At 42.7% G+C, this 15,027-nt stretch overlaps 1 protein-coding gene across 3 annotated transcripts in view; it reads right to left on the bottom strand.

The window, feature by feature from the left end:
• TAB2 (TGF-beta activated kinase 1/MAP3K7 binding protein 2) overlaps positions 1-9,850 on the bottom strand; it is a 63,061-nt gene extending 53,211 nt beyond the window's left edge. The window contains exon 1 of one of the 3 annotated variants that reach the window (XM_021390189.1): positions 9,309-9,850. The gene's annotated coding sequence lies outside the window, so the exon portion shown is untranslated. Of the gene's footprint in view, positions 1-4,770; positions 4,880-8,138; positions 8,164-9,308 lie in introns of those variants that run through there. The other 2 variants (XM_021390190.1, XM_021390191.1) reach the window with 2 other exon arrangements.

Raw genomic sequence — 15,027 nt, 5'->3', positions numbered from 1 at the left:
CTTCACAGCTTAGACATCATAATATATTTCTTGCATTTGCAATAAAGATAAGAGGGCTGTTAATGAAAGCAGACTGACTTTTGAAAGATGAGATGAAAAATATGCAGATTAAGTGGTAAAGGATTTCTAACTACTACACTTAGATCTGTATTTAATAAGAATTCAATTTTTCACCCATTCCAATTTTCTGTTTGTCCTGCAAAAATACTAAGCTGTGGTTTGCAGGCTGGGATAATTTAAAAACACAGATGTGGACTTTTCACAAGAGCTGGCAAGAATAAAGGTATGAAGAAAACCTCCACGCTTTAATTTCGTGATAAAAATACTTTTTCCCCATAGATGAATAAAAAAATAAGCATTATTCCTTCTAATTACATGTAGTTTGATTCTCACAAAAGATTCAGAAATGAAGCAGTGACAACAAATTCCTAAGTTCAGAAGCTGCACTACTGCTAGGCTTCTCCTAAATGTATTTGAAATCTTAGCTAGTCAGTGCATCTACATCAGAAAACAAAACTGCAGAAGGCAAAGATGTGCTAAACAGCAATGATAAAATGAGCAATGAGAAAGTGCTTTTGGAGTCGGTGAACTTCGACAGCCTGAGAAGTTGTTGTAGGCATTCTGCAACATTCATTGACAGGCCAGCGTAAGGTGATGATTTGCCCTTATCGCAGAGGCAGAAGCTTGAAATCACAGGAAAGAGTTGAAATATTATTTTGTTCCAGTACTCCCCCCTAAATACTCCAAACCAGGAAAAAAAAAATGATTAACAAAATCTTATACTATTACAACATTGGAGATTTTTTTTAGCTCAAGTATTTTCTTCAGAATTAACTATATTGAGTCAAGTTACAGGTCTCAAGATCTCATTTGCGTTGGCAAGAAGCTCCCTGCTCACTGACAGAGAGTGGAAAAAACATTCCGCAGAGTTGCCATTGGCTCTACGCTGCAGAAACACAAGCTACAGTTTGGCCTGGTCTTTTGGCCACTTTCAACAGGAAGGAAGCCTGTAGCTCCATCAACTCTGCTAACACCATTAGGTGGTACTTTGACTTTAGGATACCTCTCTGTCACCGGGAGTTTACTTGAAACTAAACCCATTACAAAAGATTTAATAATAAAAAAAAATAATAAAGCTACAACATTTAAAGATTAAATGCCTCTGAAAAACTTAGCCATTCCTACTGGGAAAGAGGAGACTGCTAGGATTCTTACAGGCACCATCACTTGAAGTGCACTAATGAAAATATGCCTGTTTAAAGCGTTTGAGATTCCTCAATTATCTCCAGGTAACAAGAAAAATCACAGTTAACATCTTTCACTCACATAGGCCACTGGTGAAGATCTCACTGCCAGAATCCACGTGCATGTTCTCTTGGTGAAGTGAGCTCAAGGAGTTCCTGTCCTGCATCAAGGAATAGCTTTCAATCTGCATTATTTCAGTGATTCAGTTGGTAACCCTGTACACAGCTGCAGGGCCACAGGTTGGCAGAAGTGGCCACTTGAACTGGTCTTACTACTTGGTTATTGTAACACCGCCCTCAGCCTCTCATCAAACTCCAGGTCTCTCTCTAGGCCTAGGAAATCCATCAGCAACAAAGCTTTTAAGAACTCTTTATGCCTTTTTTTTTTCTCCTTACCTCAGCTGTGCAGAAAAAGTTATTTGTGGTATTATACTACAAACCCACATCAGTGAATGAAAGGGAAAGGATGGCAACTACACATGCTGAAACATCACCATCAGCATGATGTTACAGGAGACTGCTGAACTGACCTTGCAGCTCATTCAGTGAGATCACCTAGGAAAGTGAACAGCAATCCATTTTTCTCTGGTTAGTTTTCTAACTTCCAGTTCACAGATTGACCAGGCTCACAAACAGTTGAAACATATCAAAGGCAAACTATCTGTGTTGGTGAAAGAAATTTTCATCTTTCCATCACAGCAAGCTCTCAGACTGGCCCACCTGCTCAGAAACATCTGCATTGTCATTTTTTCTTTAAAGCTGCTATCTCAAGGCTACATTGTTTTGTATATTCCAAGAGCATTTCATTTACACAGACACACTGACAAGAGCACTCTTTTGGTGGCAGTGAAGGCATACGTTGCATCAATACACTTCCACTTGGGTGAGTAGGAGCCCTCCCAGAAAAACCATCATTTTGCACACACAACTGCATTTATATTGGCAACCCCTGCAGACATACTGCTGTATTATGGAAGGATTTCATGCTTTCATGCATCAAAAATAATGCAAATACGTTGGTACCGTTCACAGCCTCGATAAGACCTATTTTCACCAGAAAAGCAAAGATAATAGATTACCATATTGATATTGTTTTCATCTGAAGTGCGTGTTTGAAAGCACTAATGGAAGAACTGATGTTTTCCTTTCAGTGTGGAAACCACAGGGGTTTTCAGCCCTATGTAGAGGAAAAAGGAACAAATAACGGGTATTTTCTCTGAACCTTGCTGCTCAACACATTACCTGCTAGAAACATGAGGCTGGAGAAAACAGAAATTTCCCCAATCTGAATAACAGTTGCTCTCCTGCTGCTTACAATTTTTTTCTCTTCTCCTTTATCAGACAATGTGGAAGAGGAACCCCAGAAGTACTGTACTTCTTTACGGACGGGAAAGAAACATCAAAGTGTGCTTTGCATAGAGGAGCTGAAATTAATTCTTTATGAACCCCTTTAATACAGGTGTTAAGCCCTAACCCAAATACAAAAATACATTTTTATTTGTATTAACTCATTTTACAAAGAAGTTTTCTCATTCCGACTGAAGCTCTGAGTGTAGTAGCACAAACGTGAGCCACTGCCACAGTCTCCAACAGAACTCCCAGCTTTGATATGCCTACCTCTACCCTAAGCAGCTACCGACCAACACAGGACAGAGAGGTTCTACTTAAGTAACTTCATAACTTTTGCATGAATCACTCGGACAGATTTTAAAAGTCATGTGTCAAAACAGCTAAATGAATTACCACTATTAAAGATAATACCACAGCAAGCAGACAATCTCATTTTTTCCCCCCTGTAAGATACGCACCGTTTAAGCTCACTGAAGAGCTAACAACAGTGTAACAAATTAAAGCTAACACAAATACTTAGCTAAATGCCTTTGCCTAATTCAATATATGCATGTTGGTAAACCTACTTAATTTATGGGATTGCAAACTCTTCTGAGGCTGACTTAACAAATGTTTATATAGTGCCTTGTACAATAGAGCCAAATCCAAGTCAAGCTGTCTAGCCAACACCAAAGCATAAATAAGATATACAATAATCTGGTACTGGCAACTATTTCAGCAGAACAGTTTAAACTACACAGTCCAAGGAAAACAAAAGAAAACAAACCCAACAACAACAACAACAAAAAACAACAAAACCCATACTCTTTTACCAAAAATCAGACAAATATGCTCTGTCTTTTTTTAAGGGAGGACAAGACACTAACATTTTTAATTCAAGTACCTTCTCCATGAGCCAACCAGTACTTAGCAAACTAAACTGCCTCTTAAGCACACTTTTGCTGAGCCCATGGAGATTCTCACTGTTGTTCACAACTGCTTAGACCTGTTAAACAAGGCTCTCCAAAAAAAAAAAAAACAACAACCTACCATCCCCTTTCAAAAAACGCTTTGTCCAACAAAGGGAAAGTTGCAACTTGAAGCAGATGAATGAATTGAAAGAAATCCAAGCACAGAACTCATGACACTTTATTTTTCTCTCCGGAAAGCCTGGCCAGAGTAGGGACAAACTCAGCAACAGATACTCAGAAGAAGAAACAGAACCAAAAAGAAATGACAAGCGCTGATCTGTTTTATTAAGAAGGAAAATGAATTCCTAAAAAGAATGACTGGAACAGGTGAGAAGAAATACCAAAGAAAAGTATAAATAAGCATAAACAAGAGGGCACTAACATTCGAATTGTGAAGTAGATATCACATACTTGGCTAACGGCAAGGAAGAGTGAAGAAAGCATACAAACAAACAGATCAGTTCTTTTCTAGATCACATACAATTACGACAGGATGAGAGTAAAATGGTGCTTAGAGGAGGTAAATTCTGCATTCTACAAAATCTGCATAGACAGATTTTTAAAAGTCAAGAAAAAAATAAAGTTTTACTCAGTAAAAAGCTGAGTACTATAAAGAGAGATGCTCACGCCAGGAAGGGTAGAGGAGGTAGAGACTTTCTTAAGGGTTCAAAGACAACATGAATTGACAAGGGATACAATTAGATGCTGCATTATATAACTTCATTTCTTTGAAGTGTGTGGGGCTTTTTCCCATGAAGGTGAAACTGTGCATTATTTTTTCCACCTGGGGAAATCACACTAAGGACAAACACGGGAAAAGTCTTTCCTGTATTTCTAACCTTCAATATGAAGTATCAAGCCATTTTTTTTTCTAAATAGCTTCTGGAAAATAGATGATTTATCTGGATGTACTTTTTACTTGCAGCTTCTGAAGCATCTGATCAAAAACAGGTACTACTGTATGGGGAGGCAGTTAGGCGCTGAAACCATGCACTGCTGAAAAAGTACAACATACTGATCAACAAACAATGGTGAGTTCTCTTTGTTTTTAAAAAGCACATACCTGTAAATTTTCTCTGGAAAAAAAAAAAAAAAAGCATTCTAAAGCCCCCAGTTTGGCAGCCATTAGGAATTTTTCTAATAATCACTCCTTAACCACATATTTATGCTTGGTCTCTGTAAAAGTCACCTAAGTCACCTATGAAAAAGGCAAAGCATCTTCTTACCCAACAGAACAAATGCTGCAGCAAACAGAATTGAAAAGTTCACTGTTAGGAGTATATTTCATGAGCCTGCCAGTGAGTTCTCATCTATTTCTTCTAGACTTATCTACAAAATACAAGAAAAAGACTTAGTTCAAGATTCCATGAACTATGTAAAATATTCACTTGGAGGTGTAATAAAAAATAGATTACCTTAGGGTTATTAAAATAATTTGATGCTACTTCACAGATGCATCTATTGCACTTGGGAATACATTAAATATACCACAGCATGCAAGAGCTCACATAGGCATCAATGAATTAAACTATTAACATCAAACACCTAAGTCATTTCCACTATAAAATGAGACGTAACAATGAAACAATGCTTTTGATATAAAACACGTTGAAAACAACACGTATTCCTTGTGCAGCTTACACAACTACTCCCTCACTGGCACACATTCTTGCCCCATGCTGCTACACGCCACGTGCCAGGATAGGTGTAAGCGCAGTCAAGCGTTGAGCCAGACCCATACAAACAGGCACAGAAGAAGTTTCAAGAGTGGAAGTAACATCACCACCACACACATAACAGCCACCTCAGAGTTTTTTTAAGCACCGCAGTTGAGAGCGTGCCACTGCCGCAACACAAGCTCAGCAGCCCAGCCATCTGCCTTGCTACCTCACCCATCACTTCCTCCCCCCTTCAGTCTTCATCTTCTTAAGAATCTAACGCAACATGATTTTTGTTCAGCAACCAAAACTGGCAGATGCTGCTAGCCCTCCCGTTCAAGGAACTGCCCCATGCACAGCAGATCACCACCCCGTTTCCCACAGATCTGCGTGCAGCCATGCCCCCACGCTCCAAGTAATTGCATTCCACCTCTATCCCAGATGCCTATTATCTTCCCCCCTCTCTTCCAAACTCTAGCCACAGTACACTTAACCTCTCACATCCTCTAACTGCTGACTGTAAAAAGAGTACTGCACATCATAGCTAGTTTTTAACCTGAAGACAGCCGTTTGTTGGCCAAATGGCATGTTAAATACAGGTAGTGCTAAACCCATGCAAAACTCTCCCCCGAAGAGATCTTCTACTGAATGAAGCCATCAACTTGAACATTCCTGCTAAATATTACTAAAATGTAAAATCTCCAAGACCTTGCCCCATGGCTAGTTTGCTGAAATTAGCTGACAAGCTTAAAATTTACTGAGGCATGGGATTAGAGGAAAGGTAATTGCTCAAGATTTGTGTCTTTAGAAAAATAAATTAAAGACGGCTTATACACTACACAAATACATATTAAAAAAGATGTCAACAACTCGTCTGGAGCAACACTTTTATTGTTTTTGAGTATTGTCTGAAACATTTTTCTATTCAATCTTTATACACTTCTCCAGTGGTTTTTTATTGCTTCTAATGTAGCCCACGCATCAAAGAGAGTGAAAAGAAATGGAAAATGAGGAGGTTTGGAGTAAGCACGCAGAAGCACCTGCACAAAACTCAAGTCCAATCTCTTCAACAGCAACTCCTCTTCTTCAGAAAGTTTCACAGAAAATAGATGCAACTCAACATCTTATCCATGCGAGGTCAGTTGATGCTGAGTTCTCAAGCTGCAAGAATTTTATTTTCTACTATGTACAACTAAGCAAGCTTTCTTAAAAGAAGTTGTTTTTACAAGTTCTAGTTGTCCTTTTAAGGACAATTTGCATCATTTGACAATTTCAAAGACATTTTAAAGGAGGTGTAAAAGTCTCAAAGATTAAAAAAGGCCTCTACGGGTTTTGTGAAAACTAGCAGCTCTGCAGAGAAAAGAAACCCAAATTAGTGTCTTTGATGAGGGGAGAAAACACGTGGACATGTGCCTTCCCACCGGCAGCCCCAGCAGTCCAACCAGTCCCCGTACATGTAACACCACATTGCATTAAATCTGAAACAAGCTTTAGATAAACACTCGAAGGCTAACTTAAGAACATCATAAAAGTACTGAGCATGTATAGCAACTTTGTTCTTTCTCTTGTTTGTAAATTCCAGCAAACCTAATAATATAATGACTAACGTGCGCATACTTCTTTCTTTAATGTTTTAAGAATTACTACACGCAACCTATAACTGAAATGTACATTTTTTTCTGTTGTTGTTTTTTTACTACCACGTATTTTTAAGTCAACATCCTTCTAAACATTAGAAAGAATACAAGTTTTACATCCATTCTGAAACACTGACATTTAAATAAAGGAAAAACTAACAGCCGCTCATAGTACAACCAGGATCTGAATGAGTTTTAAACCACTCATCATTAAACACAGTAAAACTTGATCTCAATTTCTGTTCAGAATAGTAAAGAGCTATTGTCCATAATGCCATAATATCTGACTATACCTAGAACATTCTAAAAATATTAACTATTTAGCACACCTTAACTGCACCTCTTTAGAGATCTTTTCATTCTACGACAGACGTGTTCCAGGAATATCCAGATACTATGTACACGCAACACAGAACTCTCAACTTCAATCACGTCCCGCTACCTCACTCGGTTTCACCAGAACCTGATTATTACTAACTGAGGAACACAAAAATCCAAAGGCAGCACAACACAAAGCTAGAAGGAACTCTATACATCTGTATACTGTTGGAATACTTTGAGCTTGCTGTTCAATTCAATAACAGATACGTTTGTCACTCTAATACAATTATAAAAGAAGGTCTACAAAAACTTCTGTTAAGGACAGCATTAATACTATCACAGTGATTTTTCAGGTAAGAATAACTAAGAGAGGGAGAAACTGAAACAACCATTATACTGAAACCTCCAAATGCAATTATGAGTTTAATCAAAAATTTTATCCAACTGTGAATCTGACAGCTTTCTTCCTCTCAGCTGAATTTATGCGTGGGGATCCCAACACAATTAGTTTGCTAATCAGTGTGCAAGATGTTTTGGAGCATCCACCATTATCTTTCCTGCTCGAAATACAAAGTCTATACTTTTCCAGTTGAGGTAATCTACTATGCAACTGAAGAGAAAAAAATGCAAAATCTGAATCATGGTACACATTAGTGGAAAACAAGTTAACTTTCGGTACAATCATTTAAATATTTGAGTTTTGAGTATAGCTTTAAAAAAATCCAGTTCTGAATCACTGGAATTTTTGTTCTATTTCCTGTAAAAGCACCAACAGCAACATCATTCAGCATTCCGCCTGCAACAGTTCAGAAAAGATCAGCCTGATCCCTCAGTCCTAAATTTACAGTCATTTTATAAACTCGAGGTCACATCTGACCAACTTATTTCTTCCAGTGTTTCCAACCAGAGATCACGGTAAGAGGGAGGAACGTGCCATAGGATGAAGAACAATCTAGTTTTATGTTTCAAAGTACTTACTCTCACAAAGAAAGTTTGCCAAAAGCTCTTAAAGCTCCCTAGCAAAAAAAAAAAAAAAGTATATAAGTTTGCAGAAAATAATCTCTTCAACAGATGACAGGTTTGATTCTACAAGGCTTGAAAGGCATACTAGTTATTCATGAAACCCTTATGAAACAATGCAGCATCTCAGTCTTCGAAGCAATGCCATGTTCAGAAAAACTACTGCTTTCTTCCATCCTGTCACTGGATGAGAAATTTCTACCAGGACACTACCACAGGAAGAATGTCCATTTTCAAGAAGTCTATTCATACCAATATATTTAGAGGAAGAGAGAAGAACCCGTTAACTCCTCTTGGGATGGGAATTGCTTCACATTTCACAAAGCTTTTGAGAGTTGGCAAGAGCAAGGGTAGTATATCAAGAAGATGGCACTGCCCACGCAGGTAGTGATGGGGAGGGAGCTCTATCAAGCATCTCTCAGTCACAACATCAGGATGACCCAAACTCCAAGTACCTCCTCCAATAGCTTTTCTCCCCCTCCCCTTTTGCAGGCTCTCCCATGAAGCAGCATGAGAAACAATGACTCAGGTCTTCCCAGGTTATGAAAGAAACTGACAGCCAGCTCAGCTACAGCATAGGTCAAAGTACTATCTACCCTGAACCTCTGCAAGCTTAATATCTGAGTAACTTCAATAGTTACACTGACTCAAGTCTCATTTAAATTGCAGAGCAGAACTTACCAAAGCTGGTGACATGTATGTCTCCTAATCTGTCAGTGGAACTTCCCTCTTGCCAAGATCAGAATTTTGAGTTCTGACTATGCCCAATTTCAACAATACAGATAAAGAACAAATAAGTGAAATACTGATACAAAATGCAAATACCTGGTTATCCAGCAAATCATTGGGTAAACTGAAAATTATTCCCAGTTTCAGCAAATCATGGCCATGCTGATATAGCAGCTAGCCCTCCTCACTGAATGCACGTGCAGCACAACTCTAGCATCTATAGTTATGACGGAAAACAAGTTCAGAAGTCCCAAAGAATGACTTCAGCGTTTATCTTCCACATATCTGTATAATGAAAACGATTTGCAATACCATTTTCAGTTCTCTAGAGAAGAGCCTCGGCAACAGCTTTTTTCAACCCATATCAAACACCCTAAAACTGAGGACCACAAACCATACCTGAAATCCACTCCTCGCAAGGAAGGGCTTCTGAGGATTGTAGGTACGTACTTGCTGTCACTAGTACGGACACACCTCCGGGCCTCGGGCACAGGGCAGGGTCCGCCGAGCTGACCAGCACAAAGAACACGAGGCCCTGCCCCGAAGGCCGCACAGCAGCTAACAGGACGGGACGCTCAGACCACCGACACAGCCTCTCAATGAATGAGACCAAGCGCTACACGCCTCCCTGCTGCCTTCCTAACTCTCGTGGGGGGACAAAGCAAGAGAAAAAGCCAACCGGACTCATCTCCCGTCTTGCAAACCTCTCTTACAAAAACCACTTCAAGAATTCCTACCGAACAATTAAACCGAGTTGAATAATGGAAACCGGAGGTGGCCTATATATGGCCTCGGAGCCCGCAGACCCCGCACCTCCCAAATGGCGGAGCCTCGCCCCGCACCTGTCACCTGCCGCCCCGCCCGCCCCGCCACGCACGCGGGGCTCCCGCAGACGCGGGGGGCGACACGCGGAGCCGATCCCTCCCCGCTCGCCGAGGAAAAGGAGTTTCCACCTCTCGCTGCCGCCCGGCAGCTCCCTCCCTCCCTCCCTCTCCCTCCTCCGGGAGGCCGGGGTCCCCCGCCCGCCGGGATGCGGGGTGCCGGCCGCCCCCTTCCCGCACCGAGGCCCGCCTCGGCCTCGCCGCGGGGCTCGGGGCCGCCCCGGAGCCTCGGGCCTGCGGGCCGGGCCGCCCCGCGCCGCTCCCCGCAGCCCCCGGGGAGGGGAGCGGCCCCGCGGCGGAGCCGGCCTCGGGGAGCCGCCGCCAGGCCCGCCTCGGCGGGGTCTGCCTTACCCTGCTGCCGCCTCTCCGCCTCCTCCTCCTCCGCCTCCTCCTCCTCCGCCGCCGCCTCCCCCACCACGGCAGCCGCCGCCACTACCGCCGCCACCAGCGCCGCCGCGGCCGCCTCCCGGCAGGGGGGACCCCGCCGACCCAAGCCGCTCCGCCGCCGCTCCGCAGCCTCCCGCCGCCGCCGTTCCGCTGCGGGGGGGAGGGAGGAGAAGGAGGTGGCTGAGGAGAAGGAGGAGGGGGAAGGGAGGGGGAGTTCGTGCCGTCGCCGCAGGCGGGAGAAGCGGGGAGGCCGGGGGTGGTTGAGTGTCTGCGGCGCCGCTCCCGTCCTCCGCTGGAACCGCTGCGGCTCCGCGTCGCTCCCGGCCTCCCCCTCCCCCCGCTCGCTGCGCTCCAAATCAAAATAGTGTCACAATATGGCGGCGGCGGCGGCGGCGACGGGCCAGCATCGCGAGACCGAGCCCCGAGCGCTAACGGGATGCGGCGCGCGCGCGCGCGGGGGGAGGGGGCGGGCCGCGCCAATAGGGGCCGGGCCTCCGCCGCCCCGCCGAGAGGGTTGGCCGCGCGGAGCTGACGAGGCCGGGCGGGACCAGCGGCGCGGAGGCTCCTGCCCCGCCTCCCCGGCACGCGCGGGGAGTGGCGGCCGCCGGCGGCGCCGGCTGAGCGCACCGCCCGCCTGGGAAAGGGAGCTCCGCGGGAAACGAAACGCTCCTTGAGGAAGCTGAGGGAGGCAGGGCGGCGTCCGAGGGGAAAAAAGGGAACTGGGAAAGGCTGGATTTGAAAAAAGCCCCCCCCTGTGTGCGAAACAATTGTTCTGAGAGGGGGGAGCCAGGCACTTTCTGTCAGAAATACTGGTGCCGTCTCTAACTGTCTAAATGCTTCACGCGGAGTACGTGGTTGTCGCTCAGCCTAACTTCCCGAAGTAGCCGGGGGCAGAGCGGGTCTGCATGCCGGCTGGACGGGGACCACCCCCCGCCTGAGGAGCTGCAGGCCCCGAGGTCCGAACGTGCCAAACTCACATCCCTCCTCCAGGGAAAGGACAGGCATCCCTGGGCTCAGTGGGACGCTCGAGTCGGTCTTTGTATTTCATCTTAAGTGGAAAGACGGCTTTTAGATGAGTTCATAAAATCATTACATTTCTCAGCGTTTTTTTTTTTTGTGGAGAGCGATATGTTACACCACTGACTTTCCCACTCTTCCTCCGATTCCTTTCTTCCTGCGTCTCTCGTTTTCTTTATCCCTGCTGCCCTTGGCAGGTTCTGACCCATGGTGTTTAGCAACGGACTGCCTGTACACTGATTTTAGGTAATCCTCATCTGCAACGTTAGAAATACTTTAGAAAGAATCTTTATAATTGGTGGCAGGGTAGAACTGTCTCTCTGCAGCCTAGAAGGGGGCCTGGCAGGGAAAGGGACTTTCAGATTTCCCAGTACAAAGTAGTACTGTGCAGAAATCAGTACAGTGATGTTTTAACTCCCAGAGGCACCAGTGATTTCCAGTGCCTTCCAGCATATGAAAGGAACTGTGAAATTGCTAGGCTGCCATCATTCTAAACCATCTCTCTTGTCTGCCCTTAAACCCTTAAAAGTTGCAATAGCCTTTGCAGTGGCGTGATGAGAAGGGCTCTGGTTTCTTCACAGGACATCAGATGAGAGATGGGCCAATTGACATTTGTGATATAAAATGACATAAACCAATAATAATAATAATAAAAAGTTAGGCAGGAACTAACTTATTTTTGACATGATTTGGGCTAAGTGTCCAGTTCCAAGAAATGAAACTAACTTTGATGTTCCAACAGTGAATGTTTTCCAAATGAAAGTACTAACATAAAAAATACCCCTCTCAACTGCATTTAGTTAAAATTGCCAAACAGAGAATCCCAGGATAAGCAATAGCAGAGACTATTTTTCTTTGATATAGCAGACAGGGACACACCACCAATGTCTCCAGTAATGAGATGTTACGTTAGGAGGGGAAAAAAAAGAAAAGGAAGACAGTTGTCTTCCCCCTCTAAAATACAGAAATATAGGCATATATATACATTTCAGTGAGAATTAGTCATTTTCATATACTGCAACAGAGAAGCCTGCAGTTCTGTCCATCAGCAGTTACAGCACATGAAATGCTCGCATCCAGAGGTTGTTACCTATCTTGTCTTGAGTCAAGGTTATACAGGGCTGAGAGTTTGCTGGAATATGTTAATTGTAGATAAAATAATATCTCCCCCAAACCAGCCAGAACTGAATGTAGTCTCTTGCAATAATGAGCAGAGGGGTATCTAGGAAAAGATGCAATGGAAACATCACAAAGAGTGGTAGCTGAGTTGGTCCACTGTAATTTCACAGTTACATTAATCACGTCTTCTGCAATCTGTGCCATGATATGCTCAGTCATCTACTCAGGCACACTGCTGTTCAACTCTTCCAGCGCAACTGTTTCAAACTGCTAAGCAGTACCTGACCTTTCAGGCAGATGTGTTCATTTTGTTTCAATACCAAGTTAAATATTTGATCCTTTTTGCCTGCAGTTGCTGAAGCAGGGATTTGCCACAGGAAAGTGAAAGCCCATCTCTCACAGCTTCATCAGCAGTATTTGCTGCAGTGCTTATGCACCGCGGCGTGTGATTGAGCTGCTCTATCTTTTTTCTCCTCTTCCCAGACTCTGTTCACATTGCATCTGTATGTGGGCCTGTTGCTAAAATTGCTCTTGTCTATAACAGCTAATTTGAAATCATTTTTAACACCTTCCCAAAGGAAAAGAATGCTGTATTTAAGAAAATCGTTCTCTATATTGATATTCAGAAATAACTGTTTTCCTATGTATCTGAAACAAGAAGTAGGAAGATAAATCTAATGTTAAAATCAGGGTGTAACTCCTAGAATGATGCAAATCATGGCTTCGGTCATCACTGAGGTGCAGGCAGCTGCCTGCCCAGTAGTCAGGTAAATTCAGAGCCTCACCTGTAGCTGTGGATTTTAAATATCACCCATTTACTTTGGCAATGCAAAGTACAAGTTCGTGTTTTTCAAGCCTTTGTCAGACTTTATATTATTCACAGAGAGAAAGTGAAATTATAAATTGGATTGGGATGTATTCTAAATATTTTTTTACAGGAAAACTGCTTCTGTGAACTATAGTGAATTTTACGAGCTCAGACATTTCTGATGTTGAAATCCCCTGAATGGTTTTTACAAGAGCTAAGAGAACGAGGGCAGTTAAAAGCTATCCACAACAACTGGCATAATTATATCTGAAATCGAGTTTAAAAATAGTTTTCCACCATGGAAAACAGTGACACTGAGAGCCTTAAAATCACTTTTCACTTAAACAGTCAGCTGGTAATTTTGTTTCCATTTTTCTAGACCTAAAGTCTGTCAGTTTTCAGGTTGACAAATACAGAGGTTGGATTCAATGGCCAAAGGACAGTCCTTGACGGCCCCAGTCTGAGGTTGCATCTGCAACTTCTTCCATAAAGTCAATTAGATATTATATTACTAACATGACAAGGAAATACAGAAAGTCACCTTATTTCACAAAACTCATGCGTTGTGCTTTTTCTGTTCTATCTAGACATTATCAGCTGTGTGCCACTGCACAAGAACTTGCCCAGGCTGTTGTACAGAAATGGATGTTGCTGGATTTGAAAGGGAATTCAGCCACAGAGCAACAGCACGAAGCCAAAGCTGTGGTCAAACACAGCACTGGTTTGCTCAAGTGAAAGTTCTCAAAGCTTGTCTCTCCCGTGTTCCATCTGAGTGCTTGTTTTATGTCAAGCTTCAAAAAAACACCTTTTTTCTTCCAGTGTTGGACTAGTCCAGTTCCTGATGTTTTCTTGGAGGAGTGTATTGGAAACTCTAGTGTCAATACTCTAATTTAGTTCCTTTTCCTTCTGTTATAAACGTCAGAGTAATCCTAAGTCTGGTTTAAAAAAAAAAAAACACAAAAGAAAACAAAACCCAAACCCAGAACACTTTCTTCTTAAATCAGAAACAGCTCTAGGAGCTCAGAATTTATGAAAAGACCTAAAATAACAAACAAGTATGATCATTCAAGTAGAAGAAAATGTTTTGATTAAAAAATGGTTCAGCTCAAGTTATTCAAAGGTTATAATGAGCTCTAGATGATTGGGTTGCATGTGTGTGCCTTTGGGAAAAGCTGTTGTCCCCTGATGTGCTCCTTGTCGACCCCCAGCACACAAGCAGCTGCGCTATCACTGTTGAGACTCCCCTGGTTTTCCAGGTTGCTCCCTTCCTTTCTTCAAGATAGCACCAGCTTTTTTACTTTCTCACAGCTCATCTATTTAGGAGTCCAGAGCAGACATGACATTTGAGATAAGGGCGTGATTAAGAGGTTCATGAGTTCTAGCAGCCTCACAAGATTTGGTTAAGGAAGGCCTTTGCTTAAGGGAAATCCATTGAGAGGCAGCCTATCCTGGCCTTTCAATTTTAAAAGCTTAGTGAGCTGTGGTGCAGTGGAGTATAATCATAGGCTATGTATTAAACTGACATACAACAAGAATACCTTTTTTTGAGACTTGCTGAGAGGTTTTTTTTTCTTTCTCAAGTCATAGCTTGAAAAGGAAGCATTCATTTATATTGATCATGAGAACCTTAGAAGAATATTTACTTTGGAAGGAAAATATCTTGGCCTACCTAAAGCAATTATGGGTTTTTTTTCTTTTATGTTGTTAAATAGCCATTTTTGAACTGGGAAAGAGTGGTGTATTAAATCAGTTTTTTTTACTAAGATGGAAAAAGTGCATAGTTGATAGCATCAATAGTTTACAGGTCTCTCAGTGCTCTGAATAAGAGAATACAAAAAGTTTGAATAAAAAGCCATATTCGTTCACATGTTGTACAGCTGAATCACTACCTATAGGTGGGACACAT

The sequence above is a fragment of the Numida meleagris genome, chromosome 3, assembly GCF_002078875.1.
Source record: "Numida meleagris isolate 19003 breed g44 Domestic line chromosome 3, NumMel1.0, whole genome shotgun sequence".
In the NCBI taxonomy this organism is placed as follows: domain Eukaryota; kingdom Metazoa; phylum Chordata; class Aves; order Galliformes; family Numididae; genus Numida; species Numida meleagris.
This window is presented reverse-complemented; position numbering and strand designations above follow the sequence as displayed.